This window comes from Pistacia vera, unplaced genomic scaffold (genome assembly GCF_008641045.1).
Source record: "Pistacia vera cultivar Batoury unplaced genomic scaffold, PisVer_v2 Contig1329, whole genome shotgun sequence".
Lineage (NCBI taxonomy): Eukaryota > Viridiplantae > Streptophyta > Magnoliopsida > Sapindales > Anacardiaceae > Pistacia > Pistacia vera.
In genome coordinates, this window is record NW_022195390.1 from 41962 (window position 1) to 59846 (window position 17885).

Below are 17885 nucleotides of genomic sequence, written 5' to 3' on the forward strand. Positions count from 1 at the left end.
AGTGTGTGACTGTGAGACCGGATGGATGGATTGGACTTCATGGTGGCGGTTGGCTCTGGCATATCGCTTGGCTGATGAGTAACTTACCCCACTGATCTTTGATCCTCCGGAGATGAGCGAACAGAAACCTTTTGGTGTAGGCTCTCGCGGAGGTGGTGATGGTTCTTTTGAACTTTTATGGCTAATGGTGTTCTTCCCTTTATCGGTTAGCAGATCCCGGAGGTATCCCCTCTTTAGAAGTACAGCGACCTCTAGTCGTAACGCAATGTAGTATGCGGTGTTGTACCCTTGATCGCCGTGGAACTCGCACCATTTGGTCTTGTCTTTTCTTGCCTCGGGATTGAGCTTGCCTGGCCATTTAACAGTGGATCCCATTCCCTTCATAATCGCGATGACCTGGGTTGGTTCGACATTGAGGCTGTATTCCTGTATCTTGTACCGGTTCGATCCGAACTGTCTGCTCTTGGTTCTTGTTGCTTGGCGATCATACGATTTCTTGACTCTCCTCGAATTACGTGCTGGGGGTTGGTAGCGGTTCTCCGCTAGCCTATGCTCTGGCTTCCTGTCATTCCGCCTTAAATCGTATCTGGAGTGAATCGTTCGGTTTATCTCATCCTCCTCCCATCTTATTTAGATCACTGCCCGGGCCAGGGCATCTTCCATTATGGTGCAACCTAGCTTTGTAAGTTCTTTGTATAGCTCTCCGTCTGGGAGGAGACCCTTCCTGAAGGCATCTACGGCTGTCTTAGGGTTACATGCAGGGATGGAGATCTTCTCTTTGTTAAACTTGCTAACATACTCTCTCAGTGGCTCGCCCCTTCTTTGGTATACTCTGCATAGGTCGGCCGACAGCTTCTCAAGTTTCTTGCTGCTGGCGAACTGTTCCACAAATATGTAGGTGAGTTGAGCGAATGAATCAATGGATCCGTTCGGGAGATTCGTGTACCATTAGAGTGTTGGGCTGGATAAGCTTGAACCAAAACTTTTTCACATGTAGGCTTCCCTAAGCGGTTGGTGTATTGAGACAGTGAACATCCGCTGCTTGTACGAGGCTATGTGATTGTTCGGATCGGTTGTGCCGTCGTATAGTTTCATGTTGCGGATGATAAACTTCTGAGGTATGTCGGCTAAGGCGATCTCATCCACGAAAGGTGAATCTGCATAACAATGGGGCCTGCTCTTCTTGGTTGGGACCGACATTCCTGGAATGCGTCACATCACTGCTTCCACGTCGGCCAATCTCTTGGCTAGTACCTGTTCCATAGGAGAAGGGGATGCCACTAGGTCATCCCGCGTGACCGGGTCAACCTTTGCAATTGTCTTTGGTACATTTAGTTGGGTCATCCCTTGTGGGGTAGTCTGATGATTTGTTCCTTTGTGCGTTCCCTGGTAGCATAGATCTTCGTTCATTCCTTCCGGTTGGATGACTCCCATGGTAACTATTCTGGTGTTTCGCCCTACATGAATGGTCAGGGGAGTCCTCTGATAGTCATTCGGTTGGTCAGGATGGATGGGCTTAGGTGTTGTGGTTTGTTTGGTTTGGCCGTTCATCTCGTGAGGACGAGCCGAGGGGAGTATGTGTTAGGATGGTTGATTGGAGGTAAGGTGGGATGGTTAGATTGGGTTTGACTTGTGGATGAAGGCTTTCTGCCACTGGATCATCTTGATCTTGACGCTGGGATGAATCGGCTGAATGATGTTCTACAGGCATATCTTTATCTCCATGAATCAGGACAGAATCATTGACCGCAAATGAGTTTAACAGACGCGGTCTTTTGCTAGAGACCGAGGGTCGGTGCTTTGGCGTATGGAGAGGTTGCATGGATGGAACGGGGGCACGGAACCGATTTGGGGGTGCCTGGCCAGGCAGGAACTCTAAATCATAGAATTGACTAACCTTCTCCTTAAGAGACTGGTTTTCTGACCTAATGGATGCGTTTTAAGTCCGGATTGCATTGTTCTCGGCTTCTAGTGCGGTTACCTTGTCCAAGTTCTGTTGCATGAGAGCGATCAGAGCCTCCAGTTTGGCCTCGAGGCCGGGATAAGCGTTGTCGGAGTTGTCAGCCATGGAAAGTTCTTTTACGTAGCAAGGTTCGTCGAGCCGACTGATTGCTAGAGGCCCCATGGTGGGCGCCAAACTGTAGACTTAAAAATCTACTTATACGGAAGGGGTGTCTGATCCCATGAGGTTGAGGCCACTAGTGATCCGCTGCACCTGCACACCTAGAGAAACAAACGCGTGAAGCGAACGAGAAACATCGGGGTGGTGTTTGTCATAGGCACTCCGACGCTCAAGTCAGCAAGGCTGAAGAGGCTAGTATAGTGAGGGCTAGGGAGTAGAGATATTACCGGAAGTCTAGTCAGAGACTGTGACTACGACAATGATGTGAAGCTCTCAAGTAGAAGCTTCAGGTGTGAAGGTGTAGTGTAATGTCCTTTCTGAGAGGGCTGGCCTTTGTTTATATAGTGACTGTCTGGTCTCCCAATCCTAGTTGGAGTAAGAGTCCGAGTGTAACTTTGATGCAAACCCTAGAAAAGTTTGGGCGGTGGTGAGCTGTCCTACCTGCGTCCGAATAGGAAGGTAATCTGAACAGGAAAGTCACTTTGAGTAGGAAAGTGACCAGGAACAGGAAAGTGACTTCGAATAGGAGATTGAACAGGAACAGGAAAATGATCAATGGGGGTCGTGGGCTCTGAACTCGCTTATAGGCCCATGAAGTGAGCTGGAACTGGGAGGCCCGTGCCCAGATGGTTTGGGCAGGCCGTATCTCGTACCAAATGGGACTAATCTGGCTTGTTCTTCTTTGGGATTGGGCCTGGTCTCTTCCTCATTGGTGATCCTGTTTTCTTATTTAGGCCAAGGACGATTTTTTGCCCTAACAACTTTCATATTTGGATCATTTTAAAAATTTTAATGGAATTTCTTTAGAAGGGGGGGGACAAATAACATCATTCTAAATTTATTTTTGAATCAAAATAAAAAATAAGACAATTTTAAGTTTGAAATATTTATTAAATTACTTTCAAAATTCTATTTTGTCTAATTTATTAGTTTATATTTGGCAATCTCACAGTTTATGACAGTGACGTAATTGAATAAATATATATGCATTTTTTCTACATAAGTTTTAAGAGAATGATGAATCAAATGGATAACCAAAGCACTATAGAATTCATATATTCTATGCTATAAAAGAGGATCTCATCTTTGATGGACTTTGCATAAAATTGAAATTCTATCAATCAACTACTATAAATACACGTGATTTAAGGGTATGTTTGACACGCAACATTGCATAACATTAAGGGAGCGTTTGGTTCAGGGAATATTAGATTACTGGAAATGATGGATTACTGCAAAGTTAGATTACCTTGAAGATTATTGGGAATCTTTAGAGAAATGTGTTTGGTTAATTGATGGATATGTTATATTAATATGTTTGGTTGGGAGGAATAAATTGGTGAGTATGTTATTTAAATTACTGAATTGTCCTCTAATTAAATATTATTTTTATATTATTTTTTTAATATTTATTATTATTTGGATTATTATAACACCCTGCATTTAAAAACTTAGCAAAAACAACCCCATAATAAAAGTTTGAAAAATCAACAAAGCACCCCCACCAACCCAACCACTACAGGCCACCGGCAACCTAACGGCACATGGAAGGTAGGAAATGGCCTCCGTGCGCCGTATGGCCATTTTCGGCCAGAGATCTGGACGAAATTGGCCATATCGGCTCACAACGACCATTTTCGGCCTTTTGTGCGCCGTTAGGTTACCGACTGAGGGAACAGTTGGCCCCGGCGGTGGTTGCCGGCGACAGGTGGGTGGGGGTGGTGGCTTGGGTGAGCTGTAATTTGTTTTGAATTCAAGGGGAATTTTGTCCAAAAAGTTAATTAATTGGGGTGAAATAGTAAAAGCTATATTCATGTAAATAAATTTAAAAATAAAGGCATTATTGTCCTAAAATTTTATTAATAAAGGATAAAATTGTAACAAAAAAAGATAACCCTGGTAATCTTATAATACCTAAGAAAATTGAGGTAATCAGATTACCTCCAATATTACCAATAATAACCACTATTGGTATTTGAAGATTACTAGTATCTTATATTACTTGACAACCAAACATGGTAGTTGAGTAATATAAGATAATTTAATCCTAGTAATCCCACATAACCCCCAACCAAAAGCCCCCTAAAGGGTATGTTTGACACGTAATACTATGTAACATTAATTAAATTGCATAACATAATATATCACTGTATTATATTATATAATGTTATACGATATATTATACGATGTTTAATAGCACCTTACATCATATTATTTTCATATTATATTATGTGTGGGGTATGATTTACACTACATAGTATTATTTTTTTCTTTGGAAAAAATCATTTTATTAAAAAATAATATGTATTTTCAATTCTTATTGAACTAATAAATTCAAAAATTCAAAACTTTAAATAATAATAATTTAAAGTAATATACTATTTTTTTTTTTTTTTTGTTATAGGAAACTAATTATATGTATAAATATGTATTGACTAATAAACTAATAATATATGTTACCGGTAACTGTGAATGAGTAAAATATATTTTTATTATAATTTTTTTTTTTTAAATGAATGAATTGCAAGTTTTACCAGATGATATATGCAAAAGTTCTAATTTATTATTAAATAAGGGGTATTTTAGATAATTTAGTTCATGAATTTGTTAAAAAAAAATTAGAGTTTAGATATAAGCGATGAAATTTAACATTTTTGTATAGTATGTATTTATAAAAATAAGAGACAACTCTGAATTGAGTTAGAGATGGGGTATGTTAAGAGAGTCAATAGGGGTTATTTAGTACCAATATTAATAGTACATATAAAAATGGGGGGCAAAAGAAATAAGAATAAGAATGCTTATGAAATTAAATATCTTACTTTTAAAGATGAGTTCAAATTAGATAGTAGGGTTATATAGCATCACCTTAATTTTAATCCAAAATTGCCCTCTTTTATTCATTTACTAAAAAATTCTAAACTATTAGACAGAAACCAAGTAAATTCTATTAAAACCTAAAGTCCAAATAATATATATATCTCTTTCAAACATTAAATTTTTTGAATTGAAGTCACATAGATAGACTTTTGATTAATCATTCAGTTGCAATCAAAATGTTTGTAAATTGTGATTGGGAATATATATAAACCTAAAGCCCCTGTGGGGTGGAATTTATTGCAGTGATACCTCAGGGGGTTTAGGGATAATACCCCTTTGTAATTAGATGACTTTTGCAACACGTGTCAATGTGCATAGCTGCTGGTTGCCACTTCACTTGCCATACGTAAAATAGCTTGTATTGTAGTTGTAGGTGGCAAGCTCTTTTCCAATTGTATAGTTTATTATGCATGCGATTAGTGATGTTTCGAATTTTATCTCTTAAAGAAGATGAACTAAACAAACATGTTCATCCAATCTATAGTATTTGTGGTACAAGGAAATATTCAAAGTTATTTATTTGATTTAGTATCGTTATTTTGATAACTTATGGGAATCACTGTTGATTATGGAGTTTGATTACCAAAGTAGGACATTACTCAAATAACTAAAGTTCCATAAATTACTCACATAACTAAATTTACATACATTACTCAAAATAATTAAACTTTCATACATTACTCGAATAACTAGGTGTGTTTGTTTTGTTATTTTTGGTAGGATTTTGGAAATAGTATTGTGGAGAAGTTGAAGCGGGTGGTTGGTGATTGGAAGAAGACGAAATGAAGAAATAAAGATGAAAGAAGGAAAAGAGAAAAACAAGTTGCAAATGGTAGGTGGAAGAGAGAGTTGTTGTCGTGGTTGGAAAAAGATAGATGGAAGAAATAAAGACGAAGAAGAAAAAGAAAGTAGGAAAAGATAAAAAAAATATTTGCAAATGGTAAGCCCCACAAACAGAATGGTCAAATATGTCAAGAATCAATTTTTTTGGATACAATTTCCTGAGTAATAAAACAAATACATATTTTAAAAATTGAAGCCGAAATAGTATCATAAATAGTTATCTAAACGTACCCTTAAAATTAAGTTCTATACATTACTCAAATAACTAAATTAAGTTACATACATTACTCCGAATAACTAAAGAATAACTAAATTAAGTTCCATGCATGTACTCAAATAACTCAAGTTCCATACATTACTCAAATAAAACTGAATTACGCAATCATTCATATATTACTTAAATAATTGGAATTAGTCAACCATTCATACATCACTCAAATGATTAATTAAACAAAAAGCTAGTCATCATCAGGATACACGAATTCGTGTATGTCTTCTTGTTAGTATACTATTCATCAAAGTCATATCTTTATTTTCTTTGAACAACCCACTATTTTATTTTTCAATTGAGACCCGGAAAGAGGTTATTTAATATAATTAATAATTTAAGAAGCAATAACTAATTCTGACCATATGCTAAAATGAAAGTCATGGGAATTGTAGGGCTAATTTGTATTTGTGTTGTTACAAGAGTGGCTATATATATTAATCTTTACAATTACACAGCTTATAATGTGAAAGAATTTGGTCACCGAAGAAACAAAGAAAAAAATGTGGAAGTTGAAGTTTTCAGAAGGAAATGATGGATGGGTTAAAAGTGTAAACAATCACACAGTTGTGGGAATTCAAACCAGAGCTTGGAACTCCTAAAGAAAAAGCAGAAGTTGAAAGACTTCGGAATCACTTCACTAAAAACCGCTTTCAACGTAAACATAGTTCTGATCTCATTATGAGACTTCGGGTAATTCATTATGATCAGATTATATAGATGAGATGCATCAATTAAGATTAGATTTATTTATGTTTGTCTGTAGTTTGCAAAAGATAATCCGTGTGAGATGAAGATGCTTCCTGATAAAATGAACATAACAAGTGAAGAAGAAATAACAGAGCAAGTGGTGAGTAATGTTGGAGTTGTCGACTACTTCAGCATTAATAGGTAATGGAGACGCACTCGAGGGTCCCGCTGTAGGCGGTTTTGGGCTTTTCTATGTATAACCGCTGTATGATTCTTTTAAGTTACTAATTCCTTATTGGGTTGGGCTTAGGAATAGGAATCCTTGTAAAACTAGGTTTAATCTCTTAAACCTAGTATCTAAACATAATTTTCTCTTATTATGTGTGTGAGAGCAATTCATTCATTGTAAACGAGAGAGGTGAGGTATATTGCAATAATATTGACTCAACTGGACGTAGCCCACATTGGATGAACCAGGATAAATCGTGCGTATTATTTTCTTTGTTTACTTTTTAATTTGTTTTACTATTATATTTTGTTCCTGTTATTGTCTCTATTTCGTTCAAGTAACACAATGGGAAGGAGCCTGAGATTCTATTCAACTCTGCAAACTGAGGACGGCTTCCGCCCTGGTGACTATGGTGGCCCTTTGTTTTTAGTTCCCACCTTGGTTTGCAAATCTAATATAATATTACATTCACTTATTTCTTCTGTTTCATTTTTGTTTATAATAAATCAATATTGGGTAATGGGTTGGATTCCAACTTTGAAATTAAAATCTAATTTCATTTTATAATTTTTTTTTAATGAAATTAGATAATGTTTTTGTTTATATATTTTTATGGTTTGATAATGTTTTTGTGTTAGATGATATAAGTAAGATCAGTTTATTACTCTAACATTCTTAATTAAATTAAAGAATTAATATTTTTAATTGCAAATTTATAGAAAAAGTAAAAATATTTATTTAAATATTATAAATTAATATTTGAATATTTTAGTAGTATATTCAGTTGTCATTTTATTATATAAGTTTTCAATATTATTTATCTTGTGTTTATTATTTAAATTACAATTTAAATTATTAATATAATTCATTTGAAGTCATGTATTTTTATTAAAATGAATAACATTTTTTAATGCTATGTTTTAAATAAAATGAATCATATATAGCATATAGCAATTCCGTAACTTATTATACAAAAAAAAAAAAAAAAGAAAGGTATTTTTCATAATTAGCAGTTAAAGTGAGATTNGTTTTTTTTTTTTTTTTTAAAGTTTGGACGGGCGTCCGTCCAAACTTAAGGACTGGCGTCCATTTCTAATGGACGGCCGTCCAAAATTTATGGACGGTCGTCCCTAATTTTTTTTTTTTTAATTTTTATATTTTGTTCATTTTACTTATGGACGGGTGTCCATTAACTAGGGACGCCCGTCCCTGGTATATGGACCCCCGTCCATATAATATGGACGGGCGTCCATGCGAGTGAACGGCCGTCCAAATTTGATGGACGGCCGTTCACTCGAAAAAAAATGTTAAAAAAATTAGAGACGTGTTACACGTAGGTCGGTACAATATTTCGGTGCAAAAATCCCGGTGTCTGTAGCATTATTGAGTATTAAAATATGGTCATGCTTAGCCATATTTTATCAATTTTCTATAATATTTTTTATTATTATCAAGAAACCGTTTTTCAATTTAAACAATATGTTTTACTAGAGAAATCGATGTATGAAAGATGGAGATTAGAGAGGAGGTCATGTAGCAAAAATTTAAATACGCAAACCAAGTTTAATTATGTAACATTGGGCTGGAAGTGGACCCAAAAGACCAAATTAAAGCCTAAGGCCTTATAAGTCTCTACCTTGTTATGTAACAATAACATTAAGCTTGGTTCAATAAACTAATCTAAAGCCTGTTGCCCAATTATTTAACATTGGGCTTATTTAATAGACCAAACTTTTTTTTTCCTTGGATTTTAGAACTATTAATTGAATAAGAGTTTCAGTAACCATCTCTGTTAGTCGAGATGAATTGAACTTAAAACTTTTTAAATAATACGATCAACGGTTACAAATGGATGGTTTACATTCAATAAATAATGATCTATAAGAACCATTCAAATATAGTGCCAGTTTCCAATCCCAAAAAAGAAAAAAAGCTAATCTAATGTGATTTTGGACCGGAATTGTCAGGTCCTGGGTCAGCCCTGAAGCTTTCACAGTCCAAGTACAACTGAGAAATAATCACATGAGCCCACATTGTAAAATCCTTGGTGACGCACACAGATTTTAACTTATGACATCTACCGCAATTTGTATCTTATATCACAAACTTAATTTTTTAAACGTATATTATTTATCATATCATATCTTATTATGGGATACATCATTTTTTTTAAAAATTAATAAAATAATCAAAATTTTTGAAAAATTAATTAAAGAATTTTGTGGTATTATTGGCTTTAAATTATGGTATTACATAATCAAAATTAATCACAAAATTAAGAATATATATTATTTTCTCTTAACGATTCATATTATTTCCAAGATTAATGCCAATATTTATATCTCTACTTGTATTATTATTATCATGCAAAATAGACAATATATGTTCCTCTTCACTTTCTCTATGCAAAATGAGTAAATTTGAGCAGGTTTTAGTAAACTGAGTTGGGTGACCCAGTTTCGACCCAATTTTTTTTGGGTCTTTGACCCAATTTAATAAAATCGTATCGATATTTTTAAAAATACGAACGGATACATATCGTATTATAGGATACATATCAATGTATCTAAAGGTTTAAAATACACTCTCTGATACATATCATTAACGACCTGTATCGAATCGTATCGTATAATACGTATCGGGTATCGCAGGATACTAATAACTATGATGACATCCACAACAAAACATTATTTCCAACCAATTGAATTTTAAAATTTTGAAGATATTTTTTCAACAAAGAGACCGGAGAAGTGTCCTTTTGAAACTTGACAGGTGGAAAAGTATCGTTTTGTCAAACCTTGGGTGGGAACATTTGTTCACCATGGTTGTTAGTATCCTACGATACCCGATACATATCATACGATACGATTCGATACAGGTAGCCAACGATACGTATCAGAGAATGTATCATAAACCTTTCGATACGTTGATATGTATCCTACGATATGATATGTATCCGTTCGTATCCTTAAAAATATCGATATAGATCGATACGACTTTATTAATTTGGGCCAAAGGCCCAAAAAAAATTTCGGGTCGAAACCGGGTCACCCAACCCAATTCACTAAAACCTGTATAAATTTACTCATTTTGCATAGAAAGTGAAGACGAATATATGTTACCCATGTTACATGATAATAATAATATAAGTGGAGATATAAATATTGACATTGATCTTGGAAATGATATGAATGGTTGAGAGAAAATAATATAAATTCTTAATTTTGTGATTAATTTTGATTATGTAATACCATAATTTAAAGCCAATAATACCACAAAATTCTTTAATTAATCTTGGGAATAATATTAATTTTTTTAAAATTTTGATTATTTTATTAATTTTTTTGAAAAGGGCGTATCCTACGATACGATACGATACGTGATATACGATTAAAAAAATTACGTTTTTTATACACGATACGATACTCAATTTGATAACCTTGTTCACCCTTTTATAAATATAATAGTATATAGTTCACTGTTTAATTTGAAATTATGTGCATCAACTCAATCTGACAACCAATTTGACCTATGGCCAACCTTGCAAATATCGTTAAATATGATAGTTATTTAATAACGCATAAGGAACAAGGTGTGTAACAATTATATGACTGAAACATCCTTTACACAATTATATGACTGAAACATCCTTTCATTTAAATTTATATAGATTTTTTGTTGGGATAGGGGTAGATGTGACTTTTCCAATCGAAGGATTATACAACGCATATTCATGTAGCAAAATCAGCCGTCGATTTCATATTTGCATGGGGTCCGCTCTTGATTTTGAACTCATAAAAAAAAGGGTGATGACCCAGACCAACCATTCAAATGATAAAAAAAAAAAAANAAAAACGCAAGACACAAAAGTCTTATGCCATTGCCATTAACGTGAAGCTCTAATTTCTTGGTAATGCGAATTTGCTTAGTTCTCCGGCCATCCTTTAGCACCACGCATACTCTTGATTTCATCCCTCATTCACCAGTAAACATACACCAAAAAAACCTCACCAAAATAGCCACAAACCAGCTTTATTAATCCCGCAAACTTCAGTCCCGTTTAGAGAGAGAAACTTGAGTTCTTTGACTATGACAATCATACATTCGCATCCCACATCATAAAAGCACGCTCGAAAGCCTTCATCTTTAGACAATCGCTTTCACCCAGATTCCACCTCCGTTTTGCCCCAAATCACAAGTTGTTGATGACAGTGATGTTTTGCTGCAAACTTGAAGAAAATCTTGCCGGTTGAAGCTGCACATTTTTGGCGCCAGATTCAAATTTGCTGGGTTGTTAACAGTTGGTGAGGGGGAAAAGATTAAGTGATGTTTTAGGTGTATGTAGCCGATTTTTTGGCTTTGTTTTAATGCATTTCCTCGTATTTGTTAAGGATGTATGGTTAGGATTAAAGTTGTATAAAAAAATCCAGCTTAGAGTTGGTAAAACAGTGATCATTATGTCTTTATTTGGATGTAATTTGTATTATATTGAAATCGTTAATACAATTAGTAATAACCTTCTCATATCACTCTCTGCTTTCTTAGTGTTCTTCAGCTTAAAGATACCAACAATTGGTATCAGAGTTGTTCTCGATCTTCAAGACCATCTTTACATCAAACACATCTTAGCACAACTCCATTAAAAACTTCACTCAAGACAACAAACCCAGCTTCATTTTCCCCACTAGTCTTCAATGGTGATCAGTTCCACGTGTGGGCTATCAAGATGGGGACCTATTTGAGAGGCCATGACTTATGGCAATACGTGGAAGAGGAGAAGCAAGTGCCCCAACTTGGAGCAAATCCAACATTAAATCAAATCAGAATTCATGAGGAGGAAGTTGCTAAAGCTCTTAGAGCACTGTGCTGCATACATTCTGTTGTCACAGACTAGGTGTTTACAAGAATTATGGCATGTGAAACTCCTAAATAGGCACAGGATAAGCTCAAGGAGGAGTTTGGGGGCAGCAATACGACACACAACATGCAAGTTCTAAACTTGAGAAGGGAGTTTGAAATGCTTAAAATGCAGGAGACTGAGTCTATTAAGAAATATGTGGATAGACTAATGAATGTTGTGAACAAAATAAAACTACTTGGAGAGGAGTTGACTGATAAGAGGATTGTGGAGAGACTTCTAGAAGCTTGCCCGAGAGATTTGAGGCAAAAATATCATCACTTGAAGACTCCAAAAATCTGTCCCAGATCAGCCTAGCAGAATTGGTTCATGCTCTGCAAGCTTAGGAGTAGACAAGATTTCTAAGGTAGGAAGATTCAAGTGAGGCAACCATGTTAGCAAGCCAAAATAGAAGGGGATTTCAAGGTGAAAACATGAGGTATGTTGGAGAGAAGAAGGGAAATAAGAAAGTTAACAACAAAGGATGAAAGAATGCAAGAATGAGAACCTTTTCTCCTTGTCCTCATTGCAAGAAAAAACCACTCTGAAAACAGAAGTTGGTTCAGGCCTGACATACAATGCAAGTCTTGTAAGCAATTTGGACATATAGAAAGAGTGTGCAAGAATAAAGGAGTGCAGTAGGATCATTAATCTGAGGTAGTGGAAATCAACAGCAGGCTCAAGAACTCGAGCAGTTGTTTGTGGTTTCAGGATGTATAGCTGATAATGATCCAGAGGTTTGGTTAATTGACAGTGGTTGCACCAACCATATGTCACCAAACTGTCCAATTTTGTGAGCTTGGATCAGAGTCACAAGTCCAAAGTCAAAATGGGAAATGGAAATCTGTTGGAAGTCAAAGGCAAGGGAAATGTTGTTGTCCAATCTAAGGCAGGTACCAAAATTATAATTGATGTTTTGTTTGTTCCTGAGATTAGTCAAAGTTTGCTAAGTGTAGGACAAATGTTTGAGAATAATTATTCTTTGCATTTTGAAAAAGCATCATGTGTAATTGTAGAATGTGATGGGAATGAACTAATGAAGGTGAGGATGCAAGGAAAAAGTTTTCCTGTAGTGTGGGATAAGACTGGTTTTCAAGACCATTTGGCCAAGGTAGATGAATCAGACTTATGGCATAGGAGATATGGGCATTCCCATATCTCCTATGCAAGGGAAGGGAAATGTTGCTGTCCAAACCAAGGCAGGTACCAAGATTATAACTGATGTTTTGTTTATTCCCGAGATTAGTCAAAGTTTGCTAAGTGTTGGACAATTGCTTGAGAAGAATTATTCTTTGCATTTTGAAAAGCACAATTTTTAATTGTAGAATGTGATAGGAATGAACTAATGAAGGCGCGGATGCAACGAAAAAGTTTTCCTGTAGTGTGGGATAAGACTGGTTTTCAAGGCCATTTGGCTAAGGTAGATGAATCAGACTTATGGCATAAGAGATATAGGCATTTCCATTATTAAGCTTTTAAGGAACTAAGACTCGAGAATCTTGTTCAAGACTTGCCTAAGGTAGAACACGGGGAAGGGTTGTGCAATACATGCCAAATTAGGAAGCTGAGTAGGCCATCTTTTCTGACAAACAAGGCATGGAGAGCAAGTGAGAAACTCCAGCTTGTGCACACAGACATGTGTGGACCTGTGCAGCAGACTTGCTTGAATGGAAGCATATATTTTACTCTCTTCATAGACGACTTTTCGAGACTGACATGTGTGTATTTCCTAAACCAGAAAAGTGAGGTTGCTGTTATGTTCAAGAGATTCAAGTTGCTTGTTTAAAACCAAACAGGTCTGACACTCAAATATGTGAGGAGTGATAATGAGACTGAATACACCTCTAATGAGTTTGAAGAGGTGTGCAGAGGAGTTGGGATAATACACCAATTTAGCAGTCCATACACTCCAGAGCAAAATGGAGTCAATGAGAGAAAAAACAGGACTACAATGGAGATGGCCAAGTGCATGTTGGTTGAGAAAAATCTGCCCAAAGTCTTTTGGGCTGAAGCTGTCAACAATGGCATTTATTTGTTAAATAGACTTCCAACTAAAGCTCTTGAGAACATGACATCTTATGAGGCTTGGTATGGTGTAAAACACTTTAGGATATTTGGAAATGTGTGTTATGTATATGTCCCAGCAAATAAAAGAACCAAGCCAGATGAGAGGGCTGAAGTAGGAATCCTAATTGGGTACAACAACCAATCAAAGGCGTATAGGATGTATAATCCAATCAGTAAGAAAATCCAAGTCAGCAGAGATGTTAAGGTGGATGAGTATGCTATTTGGGATTGGGAAAGAAATCAAGTTAAAGTCAAGCCAAGCTTCCAACAAGATAGAATGCCTAAAAACTAGATTCAGGAAATGAATCTAGATGAAGTTGATGAAGCTCCAGTTAAAGGGACCAGACCATTGTCTGAAATTTATGATCGATGTAATGTGGCTGAGTTAGAACCAGCAAGCTACACTAAGGCTGTCAAATCCGAGGCCTAGAGAGTAGCAATGAAGAAGGAGTTCTCTTTAATAAAGAGGAATGGAACATGGGAGTTGGTTGATTGGCCTAAAGGCAGAAAAGTAATACAAGTCAAGTGGATTTTCAAAAGAAAATTGAATCCATATGGATTAGTTAACAAGCACAAAGCAAGGCTTATTGTGAAGGACTTTGCACAACAATATAAGGTGGACTTCATGGACACCTTTGCACTAGTTGCCAGACATGACACCATCCGAATGCTTCTTGCCATTGTTGCTTAATTCAAGTGGAAAATCTTCCAACTTGATGTAAAATCAACTTTCTTAAATGGATGGCTAGATGAAGAGATCTATGTTGAATAGCCCCAAGGACATGAAGTTAAGGGAAAGGAAGACTAGGTTTATTTGCTGAGAAAGGCCTTGTATGGTCTAAAGCAGGCTCCTAGAGCCTGGTACAGCAGAATTAATGAATATTTGGGTGACTTGGGGTATGACAGGAACCTAAATGAGCACGCTCTTTATGTAAAGGAGTAAGGAGGTGAAGTGATGATAATGTCTCTGTATGTGGATGATTTATTGGTCACTAAAAGCAATGCTGATCATCTATTGGAGTTCAAAGAGACAATGTAGAAGGAATTTGATATGACTGACCTCGAGGAGATGAGCTACTTTCTTGGCATGCAATATATCAAGGCTCCAATGGTATATTTGTATGCCAAAGGAAGTATGCAAATGAGGTTTTAAAATTTTTTGGTATGGAGAATAGCAAATCAGTGGACACACCCTTGGTTCCAAGTCAAAAATTGAGTAAAAATGATAGTGCAGAAGCAAGAGATGAGGTTGTTTCTAGAAGTGTAATTGGTTGCTTGCTGTATTTAACAACAACCAGACTAGACATCATGTACTCCACCAACGTGCTGTCCAGATTCATGTGCAAGCCATTAGAAATACATTTCAGGGCAGCCAAGAGGGTACTGAGGTATATCAAGGGTACTACAGACTTGGGAATATGGTTTAAAAGGTTTGAAAATTTCAGTTTGAGAGGTTTTTTTAGATAGTGACTAGGCTGGTTCCATTGATGATATGAGGAGTACTTCGGGTTATGTATTCTTCTTGAATACAGGAACCTTTAGCTGGATGTCCAAGCAGTAGAAGACAGTTGCACAATCCATGGTTGAAACATAGTATATCTCTGCTACTGTTTCCGTGAACCAAGCCATTTGGTTAAGAAATTTTTTTGATGATGTAAAGTTGAAACAGAGTAGTCCAATGGTTATCTTCTGTGATAATCAATCGGTTGTGGCAATAGCAAAGAATCTTGTGTTGCATGGTTGAACCAAGCACATTAGGATCAAGTTTCATGCGGTTGGGGAAGCTGAACAAATTGGAGAAGTCAGCTTGGTTCATTGCAAGGGAGAGGACCAAGTGGCTGACATTATGACCAAGGCTTTAAGCAAGACAAAATTTGAAGAATTTATACTGAAACTTGGTGTTTTCAGCAAAACATCAAGGAGGAGTGTTGATGGCAGTGATGTTTTGCTGCAAACTTGAAGAAAATCCTGCCGACTGAAGCTACATATTTTTGGCACCAAGTTCAAATGTGTTGGGTTGTTAACAGTTGGTGAGGTCTGTTTTTGGGAAAAGATTAAGTGATGTTTTAGGTGTATGCAACCTATTTTTTGGCTTTGTTTTAATGCATTGTCCTTGTATTTGTTATAGATGTATGGTTAGGATTAAAGTTGTATAAAAAATCTAGCTTAGAGTTGGTAAAACAGTGATCATTAAGTCTCTATTTGGATGTAATTTGTAATATATTGAAATCGTTAATACAATTAGTAATAACCTTCTCATATCACTCTCTCATTTCTTAGTGTTCTTCAACTTAGAGATACCAACACAAGTTCCCGTTACTCTCTCTCTAGGATGAGTTTCATCAAGACATGAGAGTTTTCCTTTATTTTCGTTGTTCTGAATTCATTAGAAGTATCTAGAAATCACTCACATGTCATACTACATCTATCCAGCATGATACGTAGTGCCATAAAGCACCAAAACACATCTATCATATTCATTACTTGTTTCATACATCAGTAATATTCACCGGTGACTCTTTGTGCATGTTTAATTGCTTTTGGGAAGGTATTTCATGTTCTAAAAATCCTTATATGTTTGGGCATGTTTTAGAGTGTTTACTGCTTCTAACCATCTAATGTGTTTCGAATAATTCTCTATGTTTGACGGATTTTCAAGAAAAGCTGAATTATTTTTATTTAACTATTTTAGTTCATATCGTTCAGGGTTTTGGCTAAAAATCAAGATCTTGCAATTATAGTTTACAAATATTTCATGAATTATTGGATTATCTTGACTCCCATACCAAAATCTATTCTCAAACTTGCTCTTGGTTTCTTTTGACTTGTATTAGCTATGAAAGTCTGAATCGAGATTCTTTGTTGAGCCAATCTCTGGAAGAGGATTGTGGGTTGGCTCTCTAAACTGATAAGGATTTGTGGTGGAGAATTCAATAGAGAAAGCAACAAAGAATCAGTTGCTTCTAAAGCAAACTCATCCAATGGGTATTGGGGGTGTTCAAAACCGGTTAACCAATTTTGTGAACCAACCAATTAACCGATTTTGTGAACTGAACCGGTTTTTCAGTTCAGGAATTTTCCTGAACCAAAACCGAACCAATTAAGGGGAAAACCAGTTAGTAAAAATCGGTTAACCAGTTTTGATTTAATATTTAATATATTTTTATAATAAACTAGATTTTTTTATATATTTTAATTTAATATTTTTATAGTAAATTGGTTTATAAAACCGGTTCCCATATTCTCGTAAACCGGTAATCGAACCCAAAAATTGGTTTTTTTATTTCTTTGAATCAAAATCGAATTTGGTTACTAGTTTGATTTGGTTTTTGCATTTTCTTGACCCCTAATGGGTATTTGATAGAAAGGCAATATTTTCATTTATATTCAAACAAGTTGTAATTGAAGCACTACGTTTTCAGTGAGGAGAACATTTCTTATGTGGGTGGCCAGTGCAATACTTTCGTTCGGCATACGAATAGAAGTGCATGATTTAATGGATGTATGGGAATGAGAAAAATATTAGGGGTTACAAATGATATGATCACTAGTCCCTGAATTAATTATCCAGATGTCATCTTTAATAATTTAGGCAAAAAGATGTACTTGCTTAAGATGCCATAGGTGCTTGTGTAATTTGATTTTGCATTTGAAGTAACTGATTGTACTATTCTGTGCTGATCATGAGTGTTGAAAGTTGGTTTCTAGCAGGAGCGATGGTAACTTGATGAACGGACGAGTTGCCAATTTTGTCATTGTTGGTCGTATTGGGATGCCCATGTAACTTCTTGTAATTATCTCGAGTATGATTTTTTCTTATAATATTCACAAAACAGTTTTCCTTTTCCCGCTTTGAAGGATGCAAACCCGTTTAACCATTTAAACATGT